Source organism: Musca domestica, unplaced genomic scaffold (assembly GCF_030504385.1).
Source record: "Musca domestica strain aabys unplaced genomic scaffold, Musca_domestica.polishedcontigs.V.1.1 35, whole genome shotgun sequence".
Lineage (NCBI taxonomy): Eukaryota > Metazoa > Arthropoda > Insecta > Diptera > Muscidae > Musca > Musca domestica.
The window spans coordinates 5325796-5344033 of NW_026712315.1; the positions used below are offsets into that span (position 1 = coordinate 5325796).

General features: G+C 33.1%; 1 protein-coding gene across 1 annotated transcript in view; it reads right to left on the bottom strand.

Moving 5' to 3' along the window:
- Positions 1 to 18238, bottom strand: part of LOC101890010 (protein qui-1) — a 306956-nt gene that overhangs the window by 181872 nt on the left and 106846 nt on the right. The gene's annotated exons all lie outside the window — the stretch shown is intronic.

The window sequence follows — 18238 nt, forward strand, 5'->3', positions numbered from 1 at the left end:
ATTTTATTTAAAATCCTTGAAGATTTTTTATTTACATTCCATGTTTAGTCCTGGAAAAAATGTTCATAAAATTCACATTTAGTCCTTGAAAAAAAAATATTCGAAAAATTCACGTTTAGTCCGGGTTGAATCCTTGAAGAATATTTTTTAAAAAATAGAAAATTGGATCAGCTTCGTGCCTCGCAAAAACCCAACAATTCTTCTTCAATCCAATCTCTACGTTCAAACTCTGAACATTTATCCCAAACAAATCCTCCATCGAATTTGAATTCTAACTTTTCTAGTACTCCTAGAAGTCTGGTGTTTCAGACCAAACGGGAAGGTCGATTGAAATTTTCGCTTCAAATGACAATGTAATGCACAGTTTAAATCTTTAAAATAATTCGGTTAGGCCCTGAAGGAATATTTCTTAAAAAATCCACATTTAGGGCATTGGGAAAAATATTCTTCAAAAATCCACCTTTATAATAATGAAAATCCGTGAAAAAAATTCTTCAAAATCATCGTTAGTGGCAATGAAAAAAAAATTTTGAAATATTGTTGAAAAAATATTGTCAATAAAAATCGAAGTTTGGGTCAATGTAAAGTTTTGAAGAAGTACTTTTCAAAAAAATTAAAGTTAACGACAGTGAAAACTCGTGAATAAATTATTCTTAAAAATCCATGGCTTAAAAATTTAAGTTTTGGCTAGTGAAGGTTCCAGAAAAAAATATTTAAAATTTACGTTTTGCACGTTCTTAAAAAATGTTTTTTTTTAACCTACTTAATTCTAGTATTGACCTTGAATAAATATTTACAAAATTCTGTATTTAGTGCATACTTATTTCTTGGAAAATATTCCTTAAAAATCCATAACTCTTGAAATTTTTTATTTAATCTCCGTTTAGGATAATTAATTTATCCAAATCCCGATTGTAAACAAATTTCAATAGCATTTCCTAAATGAAATTAGCCCGATTGCATGCTGTATTATTTATACACGCATCTGTATGAGTGTGTATGCGAACGGTCATGCATGTCGGTCAGACAAAAATTTGCATTTAAATTTATTTTATTTTTTTTTTTTTTTTTTTTTTTTTTTTTGCAAAATAAAATAATCTAACCTCGAATCTAGTTCATAGATCAAATGTTGATTTCTCTCAATTGAAAATTGAATAATGCAATGGCATAAATTATGTGCACAACAACACCAAATATATATTCAAACCGAAAACAGCAATAACAATTGATTATGTTAACACTGTTGTGTTGTGTTGTCATGACATTAAGGACATTCTGAATCTTAAGAAGAAGAAGATGAATTGGCCAAAATAAATTTGTATTCCATTGTGCATTCACTTTTGTTTAATGAAATAATTGCCTTCTCTTTATTTAGTTTAGTTTCAATTAAGATTGTATGTGTGAAGGGGATTTATTGCTTTGTGTGCTTGTGTGTGTGCTGATGAGTAGAAAATTTGAGAGAGAAAGAGGGATATTTCTTGAAAAAATATATAAATTTTAGGGAACTGTTAGTGTGTAAAAAAACAAGACTATCAGGACATTGAGCGTGAAATCAAAATATTTTTAATAAATTATGAGGTCTACAATAATTATATATATACCCTCAGCTAATGTTCAATTATTAAAAAATATTTTGACATCTGTTATGAATTTTCAAAATCTTGACCCTCTATTTCATATTGGACCTAAAATAGTATAATATAATTATTATTATGAATATATAAGAAAATCTAACATTTATATCCAATTTATGAGAAATCTTAAATTCCATATTTATACATATTTACATATAGCATGTTGTAAGAAATCGCTGAGGTTTTTTTTTTCGCAATTTATGACAGATAAAAGTATTGAAAATTGTGTCCCTTTGTGGGTGAGGTACCAGAAGGGGGGTTCGCAGATATATGGCATTGTCACAACAGATCTTGTGTTAGCACAAATGTTTGTATGTGTGTAATTTGAAGAGAGTTGGATGATTATTTCTATTTTTCGGAGAGCGTTATGTTTTTCAAAATTTTGAACCCTATGTGGGGCAGGTAGCAAAAAAAAAAAACAAAATGGTCCGATCTCTACCACCTTTATAACAGATCTTGTGTTGATGGAAATATTTTAAATGTACCATATCTGGAATGCAATCGGATGTTGATTTCGCTTTTTATGAGCTTCATTGATATTCAAAATTTTGAGCGTTTGTGAAGCAGGTACCAGAAGGAGCAGGCCGATATTGTCAATTTTCGCACCACACTAACACTGACGCAAATATTAGGATATGCAAGGTTGGAGCAAAATCAGATTATCGTTTGCCTTTCTGTACAAAAAATATACATTTTTTAAAATTTCGGCCATTTGTGGGGGAAATACCAGAAGGAGTGGACCGATATATTCCATCTTAACACCAGACCTTGGGTTAATATAAATATTGGGTTCTGTGAAATTGGAAGACAATCTTAAATCCATTCTCTTTCTGTGCCGTAAAATATATTTTTTGAAAATTTCAACTTTTTATAGTGGAGGTACCAGATCTACAAATCTAAACTTTGTTCTAAAATTTGATGATATTTCCGATATTTTTTGCTTTCATTCAATAAAATAAAAAAAAAAAATGTAAAAATTATGGCGCTTGGCTTTGTTGTTCTGTTTTTATCTCACTCTGTATTTTTTGCAGGGTCTAACTTGAGTATACAAACGGAATTACAAAGGCGATGACGAAGTCGCGGGCGCTTGATGGTTATAACTGTAAAAATCAACCTTGTGCAATTAATTTTCTCACCTATGAAAATTGTGGCAGCATCTTCCTGCCATTTCCTCCTCACTTCCTAGCTCGTAAATTTTATTTCATCTATAAATTCTTGGACTTCGTTAACATGCCTTCCATTGTCGCCGTTAGTTTTCCTATGCTATTTTAATGGCCACTTGAACGTTGCAACATTTTCGTTTTTTTCCACTTCTTCTCATGAGGAGTGGGCCACTCTGCAATGGCCATTGCAAAGTTGTGTTTATTTTGAGGAGAAGAAACATTTCTTGGCCTCTGTTGTTCTGGTTGTTCGCGTTTTAATTAAACCACTTAAACGTATTCAGAATTTCTTCAAATCATTAACCGTAGAAACATATTCACAAAGTGGGGGAGGGCAATGGCATTTGAGGATTACACTGAAACGAATGTGGGAGCTTAGATGGCAGGAATTCATCAGAGCAATTTGTCCTCGGAAACTGTGTGCTGAACATTTCTTGGAACAAATTGTCAACTAGAATGAGTCATAAATGAGCCTTATGTTAGGCAATCTCGTTTCATGGAAAAACGGGATTAATTAAGTGAATGAATAGTTTATGAAGGACGAAAAAACTGATGTTGAAGGTGTAATCCTTAAAGTTAAAAAGGCAACTGCTAATAATTTAAGCTCGTTAAGGTGTCACGAAGACTTTCGTTCATTTCAAAACTAAATCAATAATAAATCGTGGAAATTCAAAATTTACTTGAATTTCTGTACCATCTAAAAATCCAGTCTTAATCAAACCCTGCTATTGCAAAGAAAACCAAATTTTTATGAAAATTAAATAAAACTTTAATAAATTATAAAAACTGCCGCCTAAGGAGACCTTTGCTGGGAATATAAAAAAAAATATTTAATTCTGATAGTCCTTGAAGAAATTCTTTTTTTAACCGGAGCTGCAGAAAAATCTACGCTTATAAAAAATCATTTTCAAATAGACCTTGAAACCTCATTTTTAAAAATCCGCTATTATAATACCGATAATTCTTAAAAATTATTTACAAATAATGTTTTAAACAAATAGTGTTTAAAGTAAAAAATATCAGTCGGGTACCGGGATACCGACGGGTGACATAAAAAAACTGGAACAAAGTCAAACGCCATAATTTTTACACCATAGTATGGAGGATATATTAAGTTTGTCATTCCGTTCGTAACACCTCGAAATATACATTTTAGCCACCACAAAGTTTATATATTCTTGATCAGCATAAAATTCTATGTCGATTTAGCGATATTCGTCCGTCCGTCCGTCTGTGGAAATCACTCTAACTTCCGAACGAATTGAAGTAGATTGATAAAATTTTGTTCAAATTTCTATTATGTCTGCAGGACTTTTGGTATTGAATATAGGCCATGTAGGTCCACGGTATAACCAGGTATAGCCCCCATATAAAGGTACCTCCCGATATTCGGTATTTTGATTATTTTAGCAACATTATTCACAGGAATTTTTTCAAATTCGGTATAAGAAATTCATGATGGATACTACAGCCTAAGACAGAAATTTGTCCGTGCAGGTCCACGTCTTCGTGGAGCCCCCATATAATGGTACCTCCCGATATTCGGTATTTTGATTATTTTAGCAACATTATTCACACGAATTTTTTCAAATTCGGTATAAGAAATTCATGATGGATACTACAGCCTAAGACAGAAAATTGTCCGTGCAGGTCCACGTATTCGTAGAGCCCCAATATAATGGTACCTCCCGATATTCGGTATTTTGATGATTTTAAAGACATTATTCTCCGGAATTGTTTCAAATTTGGTATACGAAGTTCGTAATGGATACTATGGCCTAAGACAGAAAATTGTCTGTGCAGGTCCACGTCTTCGTATAGCCCCCATATAATTCGGTATTTATATTCGGTATTTTGATGATTTTAGCAACATTATTCACCGGAATTTTTTCAAATTCGGTATAAGAAATTCATGATGGATACTACAGCCTAAGACAGAAAATTGTCCGTGTAGGTCCACGTCTTCGCAGAGCCCCCATATAATTGTACCTCCCGATATCCGGTATTTTGATGATTTTAACGACATTATTCTCCGGAATTGTTTCAAATTTGGTATACGGAGTTCGTAAGAGATATTACATCCTAGGACAGGAAATTTTCTGCGCAGGTCCACGTCTTCGTAGAGCCCCCATATAATGGTACCTCTCGATATTCGGTATTTTGATGATTTTAGCAACATTATTCACCGGAATTGTTTCAAATTTCGCACTTGAAGTTTGTAAAGAATACTACAACTTATGACATAAAATTGTCTGTGCAGGTCCCCATCTTCGTATATCCCCCATATAACGGTACCCCCCGATATTCGGTATTTTAATAATTTTAGCCTCATCATTTACCGGAATTGTTTCAAATTTCGCATTTAAAGTTCGTAACAATACTACAACCTATGACAGAAAATTGTCTGTGCAGGTCCATTTCTTTGTATAGCCCCCATGTTACGGTACCCCCTGATATTCGGTATTTTGATGATTTTAGCGACTTTATGTATTGGAAGTGTTTCAAATTTTGTATTTGAAGTTCGTAATGGATGCTACAGCCTATGACAGAAAATTGTCTGTGCAGGTTCACGCCTTCGTAGAGCCACCATATAATGGTACCTCCCGATATTCGGTATTTTGATTATTTTAGCAACATTATTCACCGGAATTTTTTCAAATTCGGTATAAGAAATTCATGATGGATACTACAGCCTAAGACAGAAAATTGTCCGTGCAGGTCCACGTCTTCGTAGAGCCCCCATATAAAGGTACCTCCCGATATTCGGTATTTTGATGATTTTAGCAACATTATTCAACGGAATGTTTTCAAATTTGGTATACGAAGTTCGTAATGAATACTACAGTCTAAGACAGAAAATTGTCTTTGCAGCTTTACGTCTTCGTATAGAACCCATATAAAACGGTACCTCTCGATATTCGGTGTTTTGATGATTTTAGCGAATTTATTCACCGGAATTGTTTCAAATTTGGTATACGAAGTTCGTAATGGATATTACATCCTAGGACAGGAAATTGTCTGCGCAGGTCTACGTCTTCGTAGAGCCCCCATATAATGGTTCCTCTCAATATTCAGTATATTAATGATTTTATAGACATTTTTCACCGGAATTGTTTCAAATTTGGTATACGAAGTGCGTAATGGATACTACAGCCTAAGACAGAAAATTTTCTTTGCAAGTTCACGTCTTCGTAGAGCCCCCATATGACGGTACCTCCCGATATTCGATATTTTGAGATTTTATCTACATTACTACCGATTTAGTTGAAGTTTCGCATTTGAATATTGTAATGGCTTATGATAAATGTTACCTACGCAGGTTCATGTCGTCGTATAGACCCTAATATAATGGCTACATTCGGTATTTTTGAGATTTTAATAGAATTTTTAACGGATTTTTTTTTTGTTTTTGAGAATTGCTAAATTCATTCCAAATGGTGGAGCGTATTGAAAGTTCGGCCCGGCCGAACTTACAGCTTTTTTACTTGTTTTAATCCCCAAAATTCTTGAATAAACAATTTTCAAAAATATTGAAAATATTTCCAAAAAGATGCACAATTAGTCCTGATAGTTCTTAAACAAATATTTAAACAAAATCACGCTACTGTTCTGCATAATCACAGAAGCAAAAAAAAAAAATATTTTTTCACACCAATAGTGTCCAGGACATAGCAAATCTTTAAATTTCCAATAAATAATTTTCGATTTTATATTCTTTGGTTCGTTTTTTTCTCTCTGTGTGCGTGAGCGTGTGTTCGTGTGAGCGTTCACATTGCCAGACTACAATAAACCATACAATTTTAATAGGCTATTATTCTCATTCCCTTATATTCTTTTGTGTGGTCTTGACGCGTTGAATCGGCTTCTGTGTGATGGTGTGGCGTGTGTGTGTGTGTGTGTGTGTGTGTGTGTGTGTGGATGTGTTTGTGTCTTTGTCCGTGTGCAACAAGAAATAAAAATAGAAGAGAAATTTATTAAAGCTTGCATAGTTTTCGCACGAGCACTCTGTTCCTTCGGAATTAAACGAAGAACAAAGCATGGAAGGAAGAACAAGAAATGAAAAACAGAAAATAAAGAAAAGCGATTTAATGGAAACATGTTACACTTTTTTATTGGCTGTGAAAATGAAATAAAACGGTGGAAGGGGCGGTCGAGCTATGGGCAATCACAGAACGGGGCCGCCGAATTGGCACAAATTTGTGGCAATATATGAGCAAGTAATTTCTTGTTACCACTTGAACAATATAATTGCATTGCTTTTTGGTTGCTGTGAGCAAAGAAAAAACAAAAACATAAAGAAAATTAAATTACGAATTGTGGCAATAAAAATGAGAAAAGGGTAACCACCAAGGGTGGATGATAAAAATTTCTTGTTGGAAATCAACGTATTAGTATTTTATATTTTTCAAAATCCTATCACGCCATTGCCTGACACCCTTTTTGCCCACATAATAAATTTGTTATATTGTAACAAAGTGGTGCAGACCATTAAATCGAAGACATAAAAACATGCAGTCATTGAATTGAATTCCTAAAATCTGACGACTAATTTGCCATGGCAGAAGAAGAGCAGTGCAGCGTCAAATAAAATTGATGGACAATTGGCAAGCCAGCCGACAGACTGGACGATAAGCCATACATGCTATTGGTACTCTGCTGAGTGTGTTTGTGTGTGTGTGTTGGTTAGATTGCATGTCGGCAATTCAATGTAATGGAAAATTGGTTTTTGTTGGAAAAAGTAGACACAATTAAATTTCTCGAGAAGAAATCGAAAATAATTTGTTGGAAATATTTCAAAATGAAATATTAAAATGTTGTGTTAGTGGCTTTGCAGGCTTTGCAGTTCTTTAATAGGAGTCTTAGGAACATCTAGATTGCTTGTCTTTTGCACATATTTGCTGTCATCTTTGCAAGAAATTTAATTTCTGATTTCTATTTGACTCGAATCAGTTGTCATCGACATTTCAATTTCATTTTTATTAGATGTATTTTATTGTTATTGATTCTTGGCTAATACAATTAACATGTGTACAAATAGAGGACATGCAATGGGTTGCACTAGAAGATTGTTATATTGAAAATTGTAAACATTTTTTCATGGTCTATCATAAGCTTGGAATTTTTTTCAAATTGAGAAAATCAAGGACCTAATAAACGTGTATTTTTTAATAATATTTTTTCAAGAACATTTATAATTGTGGATTTTTTAAAAATAATGTTTTAAGGGCCTTTAAAAGCGTGGATCTCTTAAAAATATTTTTGTTTTTAGGACCTTTAAAAGCGTGGATCTCTTAAAAATATTTTTTCAAGGACCTTTATAAGCGTGGATTTTTAAAAATATTTTTTAAGGACCTTCATAAGCGTGGATTTTTTAAAATATTTTTTTCAAGAAACTTCATAAGCGTGGATTTTTAAAAATATTTTTTTAAGGGCCTTCATAAGCGTGGATTTTTAAAAATATTTTTTTAGGGGCCTTCATAAGCGTGGATCTTTCAAAATATTTTTTTAGGACATTCATAAGCGTGGATTTTAAAAAAAAAAATTTTAAGGACCTTCATAAGCGTGGATTTTTAAAAATATTTTTTTAGGGGCCTTCATAAGCGTGGATCTTTAAAAATATTTTTTAAGGACCTTTATAAGCGTGGATTTTTAAAAATATTTTTTTAGGGACCTTCATAAGCATAGATTTTTAAAAATAATTTTTTAAGGACTTTCATAAGTGTGGATTTTTAAAAATAATTTTTTTAAGGACCTTCATAAGCGTGGGTTTTTAAAAATAATTTTTTCAAGGACCTTAAAAGGCGTGGATTTTTAAAAATAATTTTTTTAAGGACCTTATAAGCTTAGACTTTTTAAAAACATTTTTTCCAGGACTTTTTTTAAATTTTTTTTTTCAAGGACTTTTTTTTATTTTTTTTTTTAAAGGGCGTTTATAACTTGGACTTTAAAAAATATTTTTTGAAGAATCTTCATAAGGTTAGATTTTTTAAAAGTATTATTTCAAGAATCTTAATAAGCGTGGATTTTTTAAAAATATTTTTTTCAAGGGAATTCGAAGGCATGGATTTTTAAAAATATTTTTTTCAAAGACTACATAAGCGTAGAAATTTAAAAATATTTTTTTCAAGTACCTTCATAAGTGTGGATTTTTTAAAAATATTTTTTTCAAGTACCTTCATAAGTGCGGATTTTTTTAAAAATATTTTTTTAAGGACCTTCATAAGTGTGGATTTTTTAAAAATAATTTTTTCAAGGACCTTCGTAAATGTGGATTTTTTAAAAATATTTTTTTCAAAAACCTTCAAAATGTGGATTTTTTAAAAATATTTTTGCAAAGACTACATAAGCGTGGAATTTTAAAAATATTTTTTTCAAAAACCTTCATAAATGTGGATTTTTAAAAATATTTTTTTAAGGATTTTTATAAGCGTAGATTTTTAAAAGCATTTTTTCAAGGACCTTCATTGGCTTGTATTTTTTAAAAATATTTTTTTGTCAAAGATTTTTATAAGGGTAGATTTTAAAAAATATAGTTTTTCAAAAATTGTTATAAGCGTAGATTTTTTGAAATATATTTTTTCAAGGAATATCGTAAGTATTTATTTCTAAAAATATTTTTTTCAAAGATTTTCATTGGCGTGAATTTTTAAAAAAATATTTTTTCAAGGGCCTTCACTGGCGTGAATTTTTTAAATTTTTTTTTTAAGATCTTCATTTTTTATTTTTTTCAAAGACTTTCACTATCGTATATTTTTTAAAAATATTTTCTTTCAAATACTGTCATTAGCGCGGATTTTTTAAAAATATTTTTTTAAGGATCTTTGTAAGCGCGGATTTTTTATAAAATTTTTAAGATCTTTCTAAGCGCCGAGTTTTTATAAAATATTTTTCCAAGGAAATTCATACTCGTTTATTTTTTTTTCAAAGAGTTTTTCAAGGACCTTCATAGGATTGAAATTTTTAAAATATTTCTTCTAGGACCAGGGTCTCCACAAAGACGCTCATGAAATAAAAATAGTACATTTCTCCCTTTCCTGGGTGTTTAATTTATATATTTTTATGGATTCAAATACTAAACTCTACTCGTGTTCAATTACAATAAGATTAATACGAAATATAGCATGGCAAATGGAGTTCGAAGGTGCTTGGGTATTTTAGGTAGGGTTATTCAGTTGATGATCGGGATTTCGACGTTTATAATGTCTTGTAGGCAAAAGGGCGAAAGACTTGGGGACAATCGGGAACTATGATATAACTAACGATGTCGGATGGTTAATAATTGGTACTGGGGTAGTTGATGTGAAGTGTGATTAGCCGACGATTCGAAGGTATAATAATGAGATCAGATAATCAGATAATGAGGATCAGAAGGTAATCGGGAATTTTTGGTCATTGATTGTCGAAGGGTTGAATGTAATCAAGAATAATGATGTTGGTGTAAGGACCTTCTGAAGGCGAAAAAATAATGCTTGGAAAAAAATAATTTTCTCAGAATATTTTTTCGGACGGCATGTCCTACATTGTGAATTTTTTTGATTTGCCTTTTTATGGTCTTCCAGGCAAGAAGTTTACAGTTTTCTATTATCGAAGAAATTCGTGGCCAAAAAAATGTGATATTCGATTTAAAAATAATTTTCATTGACTTTTGAGGAACATTTTTTTTTTTTAAATACTTAATGTCTCTGATTCTTGGTAAAATAATAATGCTCGCTTTCTGGTCGAACATGTGCATATACATATGTATACAAGTTTTCAAAGACTGATGGCATACACCCATCATCGAATCGACTGATAATTTATGTGTTCATATAAATTTCACTTCGAAGGATTTCGCAAAAAATGCTATCCTTTGTAATTTTTTTTTTTTCGAAAAATCTTTCCTTTTTCCTTCCAAAACTCATTGAATTTTCATCCTATAGAATTTCACCTTTCTTTAACAACAATAATCGACCAATAACCTAATAAAAATTACCTATCCGAGTCAAACCATCCGTTCGTGCGAAACATCGAATGTAATCAAAATTCCATTGCATGGCTGTTATTACCCCAAAAGGGATTTTCCTTTTGTTATCCGCCCTTTTCCTGTTGCTCCATCCAAAAAAAAAAAAAAGAAGAGAAAGAATTCACATTTAATTTATTTTTTCAAAGCTAATTTTTGTACCTTTGACATTATCGGTGAACAATGAAGGCCTTTTTCTCATTATTTCTTTTTTTGTTATATAAAAAAAAAAAAAAATAAAACATAAAATGTATGTGTGAGTGCAAAAACGTGCCTATTTGTAGTTAGGGAGGCAATTGTGTCATTTGTGAATGCCTGGAAGTCCACATCCTAAATTTAACCATTAAAGCTCTGGCAAAATAAAGGTGAAATTTTAGAGAACAATTTTCCAAGAAGCAAACAAACGTGGAATTTTTAGAATATTTTTTGAAATAATTTTTTTTTATATTTTGAAGGGATTCTTGAAAATAATTCTATTAAAGAACAAAAAAAAAAACGAGCAATTCGTTAAGAATACGTTTTCAAGGACCAAAGGAGGCGAATTTTTGAAAAAAGGAATATATTTTATAGGACTAGTCATCCGACATCTAAGACGTGTTTCGACTACTTACAACAAGGGGTTTTTGTAAGGACAAGCAGTCCTCCATTTTTATCCCCACCAAAATAACAATAGTCAAGATTTGGGCTATATCGACTTCTTTATTCACCTTTACAAAAGAAATACAATATTTTTTTGGAAAATTAAGAAATGTGGGTGAGATACCAAACACATGGTGAGATGAAATAACTGCAACCAACTTCAGTCTGTTGTCATTTCTAAGCCACTCGTCCGACAGCTGTTAAAATTATTTCAGTGATAGCTCATTATATTGGTTACAAGCGTACAAAAGCATTTTGGTGAGAATTTTCCTGAAAAAAGCTATTCGTGATGGAATTCAAGCGTGATAATGTGAATTCTTTATATTTGGCTGGAAACCCCATTTGGCTGTCGTTAGAGCACTCCTGCATTTAAATGTGAATAAATATTTTGTGTCTCATACCATCGCCCGTTACTGGACCTCGATGCTGGTAGCGTAGCCCGACATATGCCAACATCAGCAGAAATGGTTCAAAAACTACAGAAGCGACTTGATCGTAACCCGCGTCGCAGTGGCCAAAAAATGGCTCGTGAGCTGAACATATCGCAATATTCCATTCGGCAAATATTGAACCAGTAAAGAAAGTCTTAAAGACTTTATGATACCCTACACCACTTTGCTAATTTAGTAGAGCTCCACATAACAATTAAAAGATTTGATGGGAGAATTTAATAATGCACGCTATGATTATAATTGTAATTTAAAGTTCAAAGGACTAAATATGCCGAAGCATTTGTATCTTTTAAATTCGGACGTGTGTTGCCCATTTGGTGCACAAATAATTTAAAATCGGATAAAAATATAAATGGGAGCTATATCCAAATCTGAACCGATCTCGATATAATTTGGCGAAGATATTTCTGTGCTGTATTTGATATATTTCCTTGAATATCATGGTTACGGAGTGCATATCACAGTTGTGGGTAACAAATATGACAAATCGGATAAACAATATATATGGGAGCTTTAGCTATATCTGAACCGATCTTCACCAAATTTGACACACTAGCTTCTAGACTCAATTCGGTCGTAAATGCCAAGTTCCATCCAATTTAGACAAATATTAGAAGTTTGGTGCACAATAAAAGGTAAATAGGACGAAGTTATATATGGGAGATATATCCAAATCTGAACCGATCTCGATAAAATTTGGCAAAGATATTTCTGAGCTGCATTTGATATATTTCCCCAAATATTGTTGTTGCAGAGTGCATATTACGGCTGCGGAGGACAAAAATAACAAATCGGATGAACAATATATATGAGAGCTATAGCTATATCTAAACCGATTCCGTTCAAATTGGGCATACTTATGTTTAGGCCTAATTTGGGTATATATGCATAATTCCATGCTATTGGGACTGATATTACACGTTTGGTGCACAATTAAAGGCAAATCGGACGAAGATATATATGGGAGCTATATCTAAATTTTGACCGATTATCTCCAGTATTAATAGGCTTCGTCCTTGGGTCAAGCAAATGATCTGTGCAAATTTTCATCTGGATCGGGCAATAAATGCGACCTGTACATTGTTTACAAAAAACATGGACAGACGGACGGATGAACGGACGGACATGCATAAATCAACTCAGAATGTGATTCTATGCAGATCATCAAAAGGAACTATGGGTCTATCTCGTTTCTTTTTGCCTGTTACAAACAAATGCACAAAGACATAATACCCTGACCACCTTGTGGTGTAGGGTATAAAAATGAGCTCGGGGTAAAGCCATTGAAATTCCAAAAAGTGCAAGAACTTACATCGCAACAGAAAGACAATAGACTCAGAAGAACTAAAGAGTTGCATCGCTTGGCCGAAAGTGGTGAACTGCCGAATTTGGTTTTTCCGTCTTCGATGAGAAAACATTCGTTGTCCAGCAGTTTGTAAACAAACAAAATGATCGTGTTTACTTGCCAAAGAGATCAGCTGAAACTGTGCACCTTCGGTTGGCCACCAGAACTCAAGCGCGGGCCATGGTGATGTTGTGAGAAGCCATAACAGCCGATGGTCGCTCTCCGCTCGTATTAATCGACCGTGGCATCAAAATAAATGCCGAATATTATCGCGAAAATATTCTGGAGGGGTATTAAAGCCGCGCAAACATTTTGGCCATAGACCTTGGACATTCCAGCAGAATTCAGCAGCATCGCACTCAACGCGCACGCACCCATGAATGGTTACAAAATGAGGTTCCTCGCTTCATTTCCAGCGCACAATGACCACCAAAGTCTCCGGATACCAATCCGCTGGGCTATTGTGTCTGGAGTATTTTGGAAAGCAAGGTTGGCACTAAAAAAATACCAAAGTGGCGATCACCACAAGTAAGCGCTTCACTGATAATAGGCCAAAATACCGCAGAGCAACAGTCGGGCGGCGTGAGACGGTTTCTTTGGCCGTTTGAAGGCCACAATTCGAGCCAAAGGTGACCAATTCGAACAAATCTAAACTTGTTCTAAAATTTGATGCTATTTCCGACAAATGTAAAAATTATGGCGTTTGACTTTGTTGCAGTTTTTTTTTTATCTCACCCTGTATATAGTGGACCGAAGTATTCAACTTCATTCATATTTCACTTCTAATAAAAAAAATAACCCAGAATGAATGAGCCGATGAATTCTGTATTCATGGCAGATCTCAGGTTACCCAACTTTAAAAGAATCGCTGACTTGTTTCGTAAATTACAACTGAAATATTGAAAATTATGACCCTTTGTGGGGTAGATACCAGAAGCGGTGGGCCGATGCCTATGATCTTTATACCAGATCTTGTGTTAATAGAAATATTGAGATGTGACAAGTTTGAAAATAATCAGATGCTAATTTCGCATATTATAAGCTTCACATTTATTGAAAACTAGCTGGCCCGGTCCGCGTTGCCGGCCCGTAGTTTTTGTCTATTATGCATATATTCCCAAGAATAATTATTCACAGATATGACTGATATAAGTGTTCACGTACAGGTCGATATAAAGTGTTTTAAAATACCTGTACCCATTTTTAACCAGTGGGCTTCAATATTTAAACCGTGGGCTTCAACTGTGTGGATGTGCTATACAAATCTATTAAAAAGTATATATCAATCTTATCGCCATATAAGGGATCAAATTAATTTTTAATATGGTAAAAATCGTAGCAAAATCTTCCAGTCAAATGAGCAGTAATTTGGAATTTGCTGTATTTTGTATACTACATAATTGAGGGCTGAATGATTTAAGAATAGCCAAAGTTAATTACTTTTTTAAACCCATTAGCAACTTAGATTGTACATTAGAGTCCTCATAAGTCCCCCTAACCATGTCAGTCTGTTTGTCCGCCAAAAGGTGGACTTGAGAGGGTATTATAACATGGATAAAAATTCTAAAATCTGTAGATATGTTGAAATTTTAGTGTAAGATTTTCACCCCCCTAATACGCATTATTAGCCAAATTCTTTGAAATGTGGTTAAATTAGGAGGTACCTTCTTTATATGGGCACTACTCCGAAACATCGACCTACATTGAAAACTTTCTTCTACCCCTTATAATCCAAGATGACAAATAGAGGCCAAATCAAAAATATAGCAGAACAATATAGCATGTCATAGCATTTCGCGTGACTTAAATAAGTAAAAATAGTTTTATCCACCTCATAATTGAGGGCAGAATGATAAGATGGGAATTAATTTTATTTGCCATTTAAATTGTAAGTTGGAGACCCCTTAAAGTCCATATTTTCATCATCATCAGGATAATTCAATGATGATTAAACAAATATTCGGTCCCGTGCTACTTTCTTATATTTGTAATTTGTTCATGTTTCCACAATTTATTTCATATGGATGCACATCCCAAGTCTACGTTCCCAACCAATATTCTCTTGGGGGTTAAAAATTCAATAGAATACAAAATTTTCTTTTCTGACCACACATTAGATGTGAAAGTGGACTTGGGATACTCCAATGTGGGGACTTTACTTAAATAAATTCCTATGTGGCAATTATCTGTATGATGGTTCCCTACCCCAGGGTGGCATAAATAAAATTTTTTAGCCAAATCAATTGATGAATGTGGTCAATACCAATATGGGCCCTACTCTGAAAATTTCAAATTTTATGCGAAGAGGTTATCTACCCCCTTAGAAACATAAATGTTAAATAAGGGCCAAAAAATGAAAAAAGTGGCCGGCCAAGACCCCAAAAATAACTTAAATCATAGATGGTTATATAAATATGAAATCGGGTTGTTCCCTTATCCATGAGTTATGATCGATATAAAGACCTGCAAAAGTGATTTTTGGTATTTTGAATGTTTGGGAAGAATTTCTGGAAGGATATAAAACCTTTTCTTACTAAAAGTCCCATTCGCTCTACTATTTTGCACCTTTTATTTCAATATTGGTATTTTACTTATTATTCTCCCAAAGAATTTTGCATTTTGAGCTCTCATTGGACGGATCATTGTCACGCTTTGAAATGAGCCCCATTAAGCTTTTTCGGTCATTTTTGTTTGTTTAAACGTGTTCGCATCTTCCAGCTAACCCACGATGTAGGCCCTGGAGTTGAAAGGTAGATGTCAGTTAACATCCTATTTCGCACTTATTCAATTTTTTTAGTGAAAAATTATTCTTTATTTTGTTCACAAAAAAAAATTGACAAAAAAAAGAATAACAAATTGAAAAAGTCTTCAACTTTTTCGCTGATTTTTTACAGCAAATGTTTTAAGATCCTTCCTTACAAAGTTCGTCAATAGAATGAACTATTACTTTAAAATTCGATTCCATTGAAAATGTTTTTTTGATTTTTGCAATGAGATCTCTTTTTCATGATTTTTCAGCGATTTAGAAAAAGTCTTTATCTTTTTTGGTGTGACCGCGTTAAATTATTTCGATATCATCTATTCCGTTTCGCCACCACATAATTCGCTACTACACTTCCATGTAACCCGCCATCAATTTCAGTTCTCAAGAAATCAAGTCAATTAAATAAATTGGTATAAATATTCGAATTCAAAAATAAAATATAAAAAAACACTACAAATGTACATTAGAAAAAAGTAAGTCAAAATGAAAAAAAAACATGCAAAATAAAACATTACTATTGTACATTTCAAAAGTCAAAATGAAAATGTTAATATATCACATTTTTACGCGATTTTTTTGGATATTATCCTTTTCGGAGAGTACACAACTCCGAATTTGTGTGAATCGTTAAAATTAATCCAGCGGTTCTTAAGTTATAAGCGTAGTAACTAACACAACTTACATTTATATATATAGATTTTGCCAGAGTGAGTGTTCCGACATATTCCATTTTTAATGCCTGATTGTGCTTTGATCGAAATATTGGTATGCGTGAAATTTAAAGGGAATCGGATACTTATTTCACAAATTTTTAGGGATATAATTATTCAAAATGTTGACACTTGACACCGAGGTACTCTTTCATCTCACCAGATCGTGTATTAGTAGAAATATTGGAATGTGCAAAGTTTACAAATCAAAGGGTGCTCATTTCGCGTTTTTTGAGCTTCGCAGTTCTTCAAAATATTGACCACTTTGTGGGGGAGGTGGGAGAATGGGGTTCGATATGCTTCAACCTCACACCAGGTATTGTGTTGGGGGGAAATATTGGGATGTGTGAAAATTGAAGAGAATCAGAAAATTTGAAAATTTTGACGCTTTGTGGGTGAGATACCAGTAGGGGTGGGCCGATATCCATCTTCGCACTAGGTAGAAATATTGGGATGTGGGAAATTTGAAATTTTATATAATTTTCGGAGGTCCGTGATGGAGTGGACCGATATTGTCCATTTTCATATTATTAATGATACGAATATTGAGAAAATTATACGGAAAATTATAAGCTGTGAAAATTTTGACGTTTTGCGTAGAAGATATCAGAACGCAATCTAAGCCTGACTATAATATTACGATATCTATACCACATTTGAATCAAATCGGATGCTCCAAAGGGCATCTAAAACCGTTATTTCGATGAGACAAGCTTTGGCCATATCTAATGATACATAACTTCTGTTGCCATGTATGGCTGAGGGTAAACAAATAAAAAAGCAGTAAGTTCGGCCCGCCCCTCCTCCATTTGGAAAGAATTAGAACATTTTCAAAAAAAAAAAATCTATTAAAACTTCTGTTAAAATCTTTAAAATACTTGAAAATAATGACGATATTGTGGACCTATATAGACATATCTATGTCTCACAAAGAACTTCTTATTAGAATTTCAGACAATTCCGTTTAAAAATGTGGCTAAAATCATAAAAACGGAATATCGGTTGTACCGTTATATGGGGGCTATAGGATATCGTGGACCTATATAGATAATTACCTTCCAAGGAATAAAATACTCACATGAACTCCTTTCAGACCATTCCATTGGAAAATGTGCCTCAAATCATAAAAATCCCAAATATCGGGGGGTACCATTATATGCGGAATATACGATATTGTGGACCTATATAGACAATTCCCTTTCAGAGGCTAAAGTGCTCACATAGAACTCCTTGTGTAGAATTTCAGACAATTCCGTTGAAAAAATGTGGCTATAATCATCAAAATACCGAATATCGGGAGACGCCGTTATATGGGGATCGTATGGCCCATCGTGGACCTATATAGATATTTCTATTTCAAAGGATAAAGTATTCACATGGAATTCCTCGTGTGGATTTTCAGACTATTCCATTGGAAAATGTATCTAAAATTATCTAAATACCGAATATCGGGGGTTACGGTTATATGGGAGCTATACGATATCGTGGACCACTATAGCCCATCTTCGAACTTGACCTGCCTGCAGACAAATGAG